This window comes from Zalophus californianus, chromosome 1 (genome assembly GCF_009762305.2).
Source record: "Zalophus californianus isolate mZalCal1 chromosome 1, mZalCal1.pri.v2, whole genome shotgun sequence".
Taxonomy (NCBI): domain Eukaryota; kingdom Metazoa; phylum Chordata; class Mammalia; order Carnivora; family Otariidae; genus Zalophus; species Zalophus californianus.
In genome coordinates, this window is record NC_045595.1 from 138616118 (window position 1) to 138628559 (window position 12442).

The 12442-nt window shown below is 40.9% G+C and overlaps 1 protein-coding gene across 17 annotated transcripts in view; it reads left to right on the forward strand.

Annotated features, from left to right (window-relative positions):
- The window catches only part of LOC113918675 (LIM domain containing preferred translocation partner in lipoma), a 667221-nt gene that overhangs the window by 292575 nt on the left and 362204 nt on the right, over positions 1 to 12442 (forward strand). The window lies entirely within an intron of this gene.

A 12442-nucleotide genomic window follows, 5' to 3' on the forward strand; every position in this document is an offset into this window, starting at 1 on the left:
TAGTTTCCCATAGTAAGTTTTGGAGAGGAAAAGTCATGGGAACTAGTTAAATGGTTTAGTCCATTGTCTGGTTTTCTTTCTTCTAAATTTCAGGTTGGGAGAGACAAAGGAAGAAATGATTCATTCATTCAGGAGATATTCCATGTGTCTGTGTGTGTGTTGTACCCTTATAGCACTAGGAATTTTATAGCAAAAGGACATACAGGGTTCTGCCCTGATGAAACCCACATGTTAGTGAAACTGGTGGATGTAGACAAAATTCATATATTGATACCAAGTGCATTAGAATGAGATCAAGGCTGTGGGTTGGAGGACAGGGTGGTCCAGAGGCCTTGCTGAGAAGGGAACACCTAAGCAAAGATTTGGAGGCCGGGAAAGGGGAGTAACCATGTGAGTTTCTTGGGAGTGTATTTTCATATAGGAGAACTTAACAGAAGAAACTTTTTGTACTATTGATAAGTTAAAATGATTACGTTCTGGTTATAACCGGTGATCTCCAATTCACTTTGGAGCCTAGATCTTTTAAAATCTATTAAAAATTTTATGTCTTAAAAATTTTGTGTCTTAGATATACATATCATGGATTTCCTACAAAAATCTTGATTTTCCTATAAAATGTTGCTGATAAAATGTAGCAAGCTTATAAAATCAAAGCTCAGATTCCACATGGATAGGGGTCGTACAAGTTTATGTTTATTTTGTGCCACAGATCGGTCCGTTGGCAAATAGAAATAACATGATTATTTTTCCTTATTTTTAGTCATTGTTTGTTAACAATGAACAAAAAAAACCTCTTAAATTTGTCCTTTATATACCTTTGCTCTTACTTGGTCCTGGGCTGTTCTTTACGTATTATTGAATTTACATAATTAAAAACTTCACTTAGTCTATTTGCTTTCTTAGAATATTATAGAAACTATTTTCTTGTATTTTGAATCTTTAGTTCTAAAAAGCTTGTTTGACCTTGTGACGGAAGACTTATGTTTGACTGCTAGTTGAACCCTAGTTGTGTGTTTTTGTTTTATTTTTTTAAGATTTATTTACTTATTTTAGAGAGAGAGAAAGAGAGCACACAGAGAGCAGGGGCGAGGGAGAGGGGAAAGAGGAAATCTCAAGTAGACTCTGCGTTGAGCTTGGAGCCCCATGTGGGGATTGATCTCATGACTCTGAGATCAGAACCTGAGCAGAAACCAAATGTCTGTATGCTTAAATGACTGCAACACCCAGGTGCCCCTCTAGTTACATGCTTTTGAACAGGACACACTAAGTCCAATTTTTCTTATAATTAAAAGTAAGGTATCTGCCTACCTCTAGTAACTAGATGAAATACAGATGGATTTGAAATTGCCAAGCTATAATGGCTATATGGATATTTTGATGTTATAACTATTACTATGTAACTATAACAACAGCAGTAATAATAAGGCTTTCCCACAAGATTTAATTAAGAAAAATCCAAACCTGCGCTTTCATAAAAATTACAAATACTCTTTTCCTCTATGCACCTTGTCCTGATAACTATACGAAAACCGTGACTTTGTTTTTTATTTTTTTAAAAATTTTTTAAAGATTTTATTTATTTTACAGAGAGAGTGAGAGACAGAGACAGAGCATGAGCAAGGGGGAGGAAGCAGAGGGAAAGGGAGAAGCAGACTCCCCGCTGAGCCAGAAGTCTGATGCGGGGCTCGATCCCAGGGCCCCGGGATCATGACCTGAGCTGAAGGCAGACGCTTAACCAACTGAGGCACCCAGGCGCCCCCATGACTTGGTTTTAACAGGAAGGAAATAAAAAGCTGGTTGCCATGTTGGCTTATATATTTTGCAAAATAGAAGGAAGGAAAAAAATAAAACCGAGTTTGCCAAATGGGAAAGTGAAGATCTGGTAGGAGAGGCATGTTATTCTTGAATATATGGAAGCTTGCGCAAGGGCAAAAGAAAACGGGCATGCCCTTCTCTTGTGTGAGAGTGATAGTGACTTGGTCCTGCTCTAGCCATATTTGAACCACCTTGGAATATGAACTATAATAAAGCCCAAAGTAATATAGTCACCAGAGAAAATTTTGCACTTTTTCCTCTCGGCCATGGTGAAACCTCGTGTTGCCAAGTCCAAATTATAGCTGGTAAATGTGTGTTTTTATGTAGAAGTCTGTTTATGTTTCCAGCCAAATTTTCAGGTCAGCGTCAAAAGAATGTCTATGAAGTCTGACTATAAGAATTATAAGATTTTCAGCACTGAAAGGGACCTTAGAGATCATGTAGTCCAACCCTGGCGCCAGCCATTAGTTACAGCCTCTTCAAGGATTTACTAAATGAATTAATTCCCTGTGTTTGCAAATGGGGAAACTGAGTCCCAAGAAGGTAGGGATCCTCTAATCCATACCTGATTTTGAGGAATCTTGACTTCTGGGCTTGTCCCTCCTATTGCATCAGATGGCCTTGCACATTGCACATGGTTTTGCATTAGTCCGCCAGTCTGCAAGGCTCTGACGTTCAGACGAGGGCATTACAAGCTTTTATGTGGAAGGACCAGGTGCTGCTGGGGTTTTGCTTGGTGCGCTGAATTTTTGATACCTGCTAGGCACTTTTATTTATTTTTTCATTTTTGCAAAAGGCAAATATTTAATGTTAAAAATTCTTATTTTTAGTTTTTTTTTTTTTTTTTTTTTGAGGAAACAGATGAGTCTTGGAAATCAAATGAGGGCTTTATCTTTTCTTTTCTGTCAGGATCAGTTTGACCTCAGGACCTGTGAGGTTTGGGAGTGACGAGTTTAGTGACCCATTATGAAATAAATACCTTCTGTAAGTCAGGCACATACACTAGGGATTGTAGCCTTAGAAGTTGCCATCATGGTTCTAGTGCCCTGAGTCTCGATCTTGGGACTGTATAGCATTGTTCCGATCTGATGCCACAATAATTTGTTCTTATTTCAGCCAGCTAATGGGCAGGTCTATAGTATCGCTTAGAGTAGTTTCACTGGGGGAGAATGTCTCATAGAATTTCAGCTTTACAAGTGAATTAGAGATCATAATTTAAGTCCCTTTCTTTTGTTTGGACCTCCTTATTTTTTTTTTTTTTCCAGTTGAACAAAATACTACGGATGACTATTGGCAGGTGAGGTGATGTTGAAAGATAAGGAGATGATGGATCCCATGCAGTACCTCTGAATCAAGTTTGGGAGATACACATATATACACAGCTTTTATACTAAGGTGTTCTGTCGTAAATTATTCCTTAGTCACCACACTCTGATCTGAGTCCTCAGTTGTAGTAGAGGGTGGAGGAAATAAATTAACTGGCTGGAGATCTATAAGAAGGATTTTTGGAAACAGTTTCCTATGACCTGAACTTTGATGGCCAGGTAGGGCCTTAATTTTCAAACTGGGGTTGGGGGGAGAATAGATCTTTCAGCAATAAAGTAACAAAAGTAAAATTATTGAAGGAAAGCACAAAGTAGTGTGATAGGCCTGCATTCCAGACTGTGGAATTTGCCCTTTATTCCGAAATCGACAGTTTACTGCAGATGTTCATTAATGTTTTAATTATAAGGGTGACCTCCCCAGATCTGTTGTTGGCTGCCATGTGGGCACTTTTAACACCCCATCAGACATAACCTGTTGCATTGGTGGGAAACACCATGCAGTCAGCTCTGAGTTGTCTGGCATACTTCCTTGAGCTCTCAGGCACTTGTCTCCTGATACCTGATGGCTTGGAGTTCAGGTGACTGATTTTAATGACCACTTTTCCTAACATCTATGCTTGACTTTCTAGGCGGTGGCTCCTCACTGCCTCTCTCTGTGAGCCAGTCCCCTGGCTTGCTTTGACTTGCCCCCTCGGGTTTTCATCTCCCCTTTTCAGTTCATCCTGGCAGGATGGCCAAGGCCGCATTTGCTGCTGTCATTGCAGTCCCTCCACCTTAGAAAACAGACCGTGAGGCCTGTCACCGGTTACTCCCTATGTTAAAAACTTCTTTCTCTTATGGAAGTGAAATTTGTCTCTTTATGACTTCTTCCCAGTGATTTTCTTCCTACCCTTTTAAAGCATGGCACACCTGCAAAGGGACTATCAGGCCAGGGGAGGGATAGGTGAAGTGTGCCTCGAGAAGTTGATCATTAAAGCTGCCGAAAGAGGTGACTTTTCCGAGGACCGAGTGAGAACAGTATAACGTGAGCTCTGCACTGAACTTGGGCCCATGCCCAGAGTTAATTGAAAAGAGAAGGAAGAAGGAAAATCTCTGAAATCATTTATGGTCTTGTCTTAGTCCATCTTTAAAAAGTTTGTAGGCCAACTCATTTCTGTTCTTACGAAGACATTTTCAGAGCTCATTTATGTACATGGTGGATGGTGGATTATCAATCAGTTATCCGCTTATATCAATAATAATTTTAAAGTCTATCCTGGTTTTAGCATAGCGGGCACTGGATTCTGTGTCTCGTGACTCTTGTGGTCTAGTGCGATCATCGTCATGGGTGTGGAACGACAGATTTTTACTTGTAGACACAGGGGACTCAGGCCCTCAGCCATGACCACCTTCTTTCATGGCACCCACAGAAATAGGTAGTGGGACTTGCTTTATATGGCTTTGACATACCCTATCGTAGAGGCCCTCCCTTCCGCAGCCCGAGCGTGTGCTGAGGCAGCAGGGGTCTGGGCAAAAAAAGGAGATCTGGGCTGTAAAGTCTACGAGTAGAGGTAATGGGCAGTCCTGCCAGAACAAACCCGAAACGGTCAGAAGTTCTAATCCACTCAGAAGAGCTTGTCCTTTCTTTACATTGAGAAGACAGGCCTATCTTGATCCATGAGAACAGACCAAAGGAGTGATTGAGATGCTTCTTTCTTCCTGGCCCTTTCCCTTGTACCCGGGGCCTCAGGTTAGCAAGCCCTAGTTGGTTTGTAGGGTTGTTTGTGACCTCGACAACAGCAGCAGCTTCACAACTCTCTCCTCTTCTGGTTTGCGCTGGTAGGTCAGTGTGTGTTTAGCAGGGCCGGGAGGTTCTTGGGCTTTGGTCAATGCGATTTTCTACAAGTAAATTTCAAAGGTTTCCTGTTTGCTTTTCTCCCCGAATCATCATCTCCTTGGGTGTTCGGATGAGCCAAGAGAGGATATTTTTGGTGTCTGGACTTATAAACCCTTCTTTGAAAGTAGCAGGCCTGGAGCCCGTAAGGGTATTTTAGTATTTCATTTAGCAATTTGAACCTTTTTCATGGAATGTCATAGTTTTCTCTGCCTTATTTCTTAAGGACCTATTTAAAGAGGTAAACCTGTTCCTGGGGATCAGGAGTGGAGTGTGTACACACACACACACACACACACACACACACGCACACACGCACACTTCACACTTATCAACCCGATTACCACTGCTGCCGCCACCTTCAAGTAACCCAGGGCATCTGTATGCTTTCTGCAGGGAAGGACTGAGGAATCGCTGGACAAGACGAGTCCTCTGGGGAATTGGTTGTGGTCAGTAATGCTGTAGGTCAGGGTTACCGATGAGGTCAGGTTTGCTCTGGGTTCTTTGCCCAGAGACAAGTGAAGAAACTGCAGTTGGTCCTTTCTGAGTCAGTGAAAGTGTTTATCCTATTTTGTCTCTCCCATCAAGAATCTTTGCGATTTCTTCAAATCTCTCATATGCTTATTTTTTAATGTGTTTGTCTCTTAATGCAAATAAATCAAACAGCATAGATCAACTATTTTCAATCATGTTTCTCTATCAAGGAAAAAGTATGATGTCTCTACCCATACCTACACCATGTGAGGTTTGAGCGTTCTCCTTCCTGATGCATCCAAAGGGTTTTTAGGACAATTTGGAGAATGTGCTGTAGTATTTTAATCTCTTTTGAAAGGATCATTTCTCACATTAAATTGTATCACCACATTATTAATAACTTATAACTTTTACTTGTTTATTGCAGTGGCTTGTTTGCTGTTTCTCTTTCTTGAATACACATTCTGATTCTATTCTGGTCTTTTTTTTCTCTGCCATTTAGTACTTTATCAAGTAATTTTTTTTGCGGTGGAGGAAGCCTGAATGGATGACCTAGCTCCTGAGTTCTTATAGATCTGAAAATGATTTATTTTTACTTTCATATTTAAGTAAAAGTGGCTGCAGGTAGAATCCAAGCGTCAGATTTCCTTTATCAGTATTCAATGAAAATACACTATCACTTTAGTATCATTTAGCATTGCTGGTGAGAAATCAGCATTCAGTGGATCTGTTTGATTGGAGGAGTCAAGTTTTCATTTAGCTAAGATGGGTTTTCTTGTGTTATTGGGGAAAAAAAGCACTTTGACTTTTCGTTTGCCTTTTTCTTCCTTACAGAGCCCCTGTTTTATGATTTTGGATTTCTTCTCCATTCTTCATGCTGGGATTCTTTTTCAGTAGTTCTGCCTTCTGGAAGAATCCCCATTGCTTGCTTCCTTTCTTTATTTTTTAATTTTTTGTAGTGATAGTCTGCTCCTGACTTATAAATACTATATCCACCTGAATTTAGGGAAGGGAATGTGGTGGGAGTGGCTCTGGATCTGCTGTTCTGGTAGACCTAGCTGACTTGTACTCCAAACTTTATCTTTTATCTTGATCAGGAATATATAGTCCTTTAAATAGCATGGTGACCACAGAGTGGGTGTCTGCATCTGGTCTTCACCTTCTGTGTGTAATTAGGGGAGGCAGGCCAATGAAAGGGTTTCCCTTGGATACACAGACCAAGAGCGGACCAGCAAGCTTTACTGGAGCCCTCAAGGCTATGCATTAGCTGTGAGGATTCCCAATTGCACTTGCCACATAGATGCTAACAGAGGGCAGCAGCCGGCTTGGGGGGGGGTGGGGAGGTCTCTGGTGAGTCCTCCAGGCTTATCCATTCCATCCATCACTATTTACTTCCATCCATGTTTCTCAATGACTATGTCACCCGGAGTGTCAGGGAATGTGGCAAAGAACTTTTTGTTAGAAAGGATGAACTCAACTAAGTGATTTTACTGCTGTTATGACATTCTGTACTCCAAACATCCTTTCCCAAGAGGCTCCCCCACCCCCTCACCCTTCTTGTTGTGACAGCTCAGAGTTAGCTATTAAAGTCAGGTGTTGCTACCTTTTGTTTTTTATCTTAAGCTCACTCTCCTGCCCTCAAGGGCTTCACCACGGAAGAGCCCGCCTTGGTTGCATCATCTAAACCAAGTCAAGCTCTAGGGATAACATAGTATGATGGCGAACACTGTCACTGCAGGGTCCAGACACCTGGCCCCTCACTCACTAGCTGTATGCCCGTGCCCACCCTATTTAACCTTTCCATGCCTCAGTTTGCTCATCTGTAAACTGGGCATAGTACGGAACCTACATCTTTGGATTGCTGTGAGGTTTCAAAGAGAAGATGCACAGAGAGAACATAGTATGTTCCTGACTTAGGAAATGTATACTGTTGATGTCATCACTGTTGGGCAATTCTGGGCTAGTGGGCCTCTGTGCTGAGTTCTGCAACAGTTGTCACTGTCTTTGGTTTGCTTCTCCAAGGTTCACTGGTAACCCCACTCCTTGCTTCTATATGCTTGGGGATTTGGGGTCTTTTGCTAAAGATATACTTACACAAACTCCCTCTGGAAAATGCATGACTGGATTAACAACGAATCTTTTTAGATCTCTTACAGCTCTAAAATTCACTGCTTTGGTAATAAAATGTCACCTCTTTATAACTTCATGGTGATTTACAGATTGCAAAATACTTTATATTATCTGATCTTCACGTTTAAAAAAAACAAATACATTTTAACCAATTAAACAAAAAATTAAGGTCCAAGTTGTTGAGGCAACTTTTTTAGATCTCACAAGTGTCATGGAAGCAGTGATTTATTTTTAAATGGACAAAAACAAAAACGAAAGGTATTTTGGGGACTTTAAAGCCTCTTGGCTTAGTATCAATTCCCTTACAAATGAGAGAGGGCAGATCTTTTTGAATTCTCAAAAAGCAGCCGAAGTCATCAACAATATGTGTTCATGGCTGGTGGCCAGGGGCCACTGAGATAGCTTTCTGTGCAGTTCTTTAGTGGAAATAAGCACATCTTCCATCTTAGCCTTCTACATATTCTCTGACAATCCCCTCACAGATTGTGCCATGTTCTTTTTATCCATGGATTTGGTAGGAGGCTCTCTTGGGCTCACAAATCCTTTAGTTCCTTTGTAATTTACATAATCCACTCAACATGGGCACAAAACAACTTGATCTGAAAGGAGGGGTAAAAGAGGGAGTAGAAGATGCCAAGACCGAAAACCCAGGGCATTAACTCAGATTTTATTTTTGAAACTCCCAATGTTTTGGGGAGATTTTCTGTGCATAACTGATTTTGCTTGATCCATTCAAAAGTCAAGTATTTATGCATCCCAACTTGATAATTTACAATATATTACTGCATGCAATACTTATACCAGTTTTAAGGGGTTCCGTTATTCTTATCATTTTATCCTTAGCTTTTGTGAATTTGACCTGTCCGAGGCCCGCAAATTCCGTAAATTCCAAACTTGACTTGGAGAGTCTTTTGTTTTGTTTTGTTTTGTTTTTAAATAAAAGATTTTGATACACTTGATCTCACTTGAGCCTTTAAATAACTTATGAAAGGGGGAGGGTTGGGATAATCTCCATCTTGTGCAAGTGAAGGAGCTGAGGCTCAGGGAGGCTAAGTAATATTCTAGGTTTCCATGGTATTAAGTGTCCCAGGCAGGGATCAGACCCTGAGTCCTGTCAGTCCATTTCTTTCTCCCTCTCTCTGTCTCTCTGTCTCTCTCTCTCGCCATCACCACTTTATTGTTACTTTTCCTTTATATTCTTTCTCGATGAATGGCACAAAACACCAATTGTCACTTTCCTCTCCACATTCTTAGTATTTGGAAGCTCTTCCTCTTATATGACTTCTGTTGTAGAATTCTCTATGGCAATCTTGTCTTCAGCCTCTACTCCCCCCCCCCCCATTGTCTGTATCTTTATGGATTGTAAGAATGGCCTGGGTCACTCAATTCTCTTGATTTTGGCTCAGGTCGTGATCTCAGTCAGGGTGGTGAGATCCAGCCCTGCCTTGGGCTCCGTGCTCAGTGCGGAGTCTGCTGGAGAATCTCTCTCCCTCTCCCTCTCCCTCTGCCCCTCGCCCCCACTCAAATAAATAAATCTTTAACATATGGGGAAGATGTTTATAAACCTTTTAAATGGAATTCTTTCCATAATTTTTTGTTTGCTTTTATATTTATTTTACCAATAAACTTTAGTAAAGATAACAATTTTTATTACAGTGGAAAACGAGTAAAATTGGTGGTACCTGGTAGATAAACTGCTTCTATGGCAGTTTTTTGAAAGGGGAAATGGGAGTAACACAAGACAGGCAGATTCACATGATAAGAAATGTGATTTAGCTGTTATTTTTAGAAGTAAAGGATTTGACTAATGAGCCCCTCAAAAAAACGATAGAGAAAGTGAGAGAGAGAGAGAGGAAGACATAGGAGGTGGTCAGGGTCCTTTCTTTGCCCATAATTTGTATTATTCCTTCCAGTGCTTAAAACAGTCTGTCTCTGCCCTAAACCACCTTCTGTTTTGAACCATATGTGATATATCAAGATGATACGTGATTTGGGGCAGACCATTCCTAAGAACCAAATCTCAGTTTCTTTAGCCATCAACTAGCATGATGCTTCCTATCTTCTGTTTTTGTTTTGTTTTGTTTTTAAATGATTACAGAAAAACTTGATAGCACTCTGTAAAACAGCAAGTAAAGGATTTACCTTAAAAGTACTTTTTTTTTGGTAACATTGTTTCAACATCCTTGAGCATTCATTCTTTCTATTAGCAATCATATCACCCCCACATTTAGAGCAATAAATTCCTGCATGGTCTTTCAGTGTTGTAGTTGATGTCTTTGAGAGTGTTGAGAGGAGAAGGGCCAACTATCGCTGGGGCAGCCCTCGCTGACTACAGGAGCACTAAGGACTTCGGAGGACCTGTCTCAGAGCTTCATAGAGTACCTGGCTGGCTCAGGCTTAGGTAGTCCACGAAGAGATGATCAAACAAGTAAATGAAAAACATGGCCACCAGAAGAGTCTTTCACGATGCACATTCAGGAGACTTCATCATTTTTATGATCATTTTATGTCAAGCCATTTTGTAAGTGGAAATGTGCCTAGAGGACTGATTTCATTTCCTTTTCGCTCCTTGAGAGTCATACAGTATCACTTTAGTAATTCTTTCCTGACCCGTTGGGGATAGAGACCAGTTTTGGGCCATGGCAACTACAGAGAGATATTTTCATAGAGTTACAGATTCATTAAATAAGAGTCTCTCCTAGCCTTCCCTCCCGGCCTGCCATGTTTCTCTCTGTAAAGTGGGACTTAAGCCAGAGTCTGAGGATCAGCTGAAGTCATTTCAACTCCACTGAAATGGCCCTTGTCCATGTTTGCCACATCCTCTGAGCCCCCAGTGACTGTTCCTTTTCTGACATCTTCTACCTCTTTCAGGCAGGTAACACTTGACTCGAGCCTCCTCACTTCCTCCTTCAATTATCACGAAACAGAACTCTCTGAGTTCCTCTGCTGCATCTGCGACAATTCCTTTTCTCTCTCCTGTACCAGCTCCTCCTTCTTTTTTCATCTCCCCCTAAATTTAGGTGCCCACTCGGCGTTCTCCCTGTTGACCTCTGTCTTCTCTCAGTAGAAGTCATAACTCTGATGGAGTCAACTTTGATCTCTGTTTATTTAATGACTTGAAGTGGTGATGACTTTTTTCCTTAGACAACTGCTGTCCCATTTATCATAAAGTCTTTCTACAGGAAAACCTTCTGTCTCTTCACATTCAGTATGTCCCAGAACTACTCATCATCTTACACCAAGGCTTCCACTCTGTTAGAGACAGCACCGTATTTTCTATTCTTCCAAATTCGAAACTCTGGTCATTGCCGGTATGTCTTACTTTTTTAATATTATCTCTTACCAACATCTCATATTTTTTGGTTCAAAAGGACTCTCGGGTCTGATCTCATCTCTTTATTTTCCTGTTCATTAACCCAGCTTCTTCCTTCTCTGAAACACTCATTGCTTTGATTCTTTTTTTATTTTTATTTTTTGGGTTTTTGTTGTTGTTTTTCTATTCCAGCTGCATATCCCTAACCAATTAGTCTTCAAAAAAATGTTATTTTCTTCCTTTGGATTTTTATTGTTTGCCACATTAAATTTCTTCTCTTAGTTGATTTTCAGAGTATTCCGTGACCTCCCTCACCCTTTAAAGCACACCTCATCTCCCACTCTGCTCTTCCCAGTCTTGGCTCTTGCGAGACTGACGTCCTCATTGTCAGCTTCCCATGCTGAGTTAATTTTCCTTGTGTCTTCTTGCTGCCTGAAACATCCTCATTTCTCACCTGATCAGAAATCCTTCCAATTTTGAAAGCCAAATCCAGACCTGACTTTCTTCCCTGGAGCTTCTGATGCCACCAGCTTACCCCAGTCTGTCTCTTCTGTTTCCTCAGACTCTGTTGCCTGGGTAATGTGGTGTCGTGACATGATCCCAGGGTTTAGTGCCAGGAAGCTGTGCTCTGTTTCTTACCAGGTGCATGACCCATCTTCACATGCAAAATGGGAATCATGACACATTCTTAGAAAGTTATTTTGAGGATTAATTAAGATAAGGAGTAGAGAGTATCCAGGGGTATCTGTTTTGTAATCATGGCTATAATGAATCAGTTAATGATATTTCATTTTCCTGCCATTTAATATATGTCTCTTTGTGGACTGATGTAATTATATCATGTACATTAATATTACCTCCAAACTATATATTACAAAGCCAGAATTAAAATATGACATGGAAGAGACCTGTAGAAATTATTGAACATCACAAATCATAGAGACTCAGATTTGAAAGGGTCCTAATCCAGCCCATCTTTCTTGTGAAGAGGAAATGAGGGGAGGGCTAGATTTTTTAAGTGAAGCACCTAAAGTGACACAGTTAGTATGAGATCTGGTCCCAGCCCCAGCTGGAGGGTTCTGGACTCAAAAGGCTTAAACTCATTCAATTATCCTCTTGTTCATTCCCCTTTTAGAAATAGTCTGAAGGCTGGGTTACTGTTCATATTCCTCTATCACCCAAGTCTGTGTCTCACTGAGGGATATCTGGTTGATGTTTGTGGATTGATTGATTGATTCATTCATTCTTTGTCTTGGCAATAGGAGTTTTCTGGAAACATCTATGGAATATGCACCATACATGAGCTTATCACTCTTTTGATGCTCTTGATGCTGTCGTAAACAAAACTATTCGACTCGTCCACCTCAGTGTACTGGCTTGGGGTGGTGGGGAAAGGAAGTGGGAGAGGAAGTTCTAAACATCTTGAGCAAATCAAGCTTTTCTATTTTTAGTCCTTGCTACTGTTTGGAAAGTACAGCCCCTGTTCATGGCCGTCTGGCCTGTGTTTCCTCA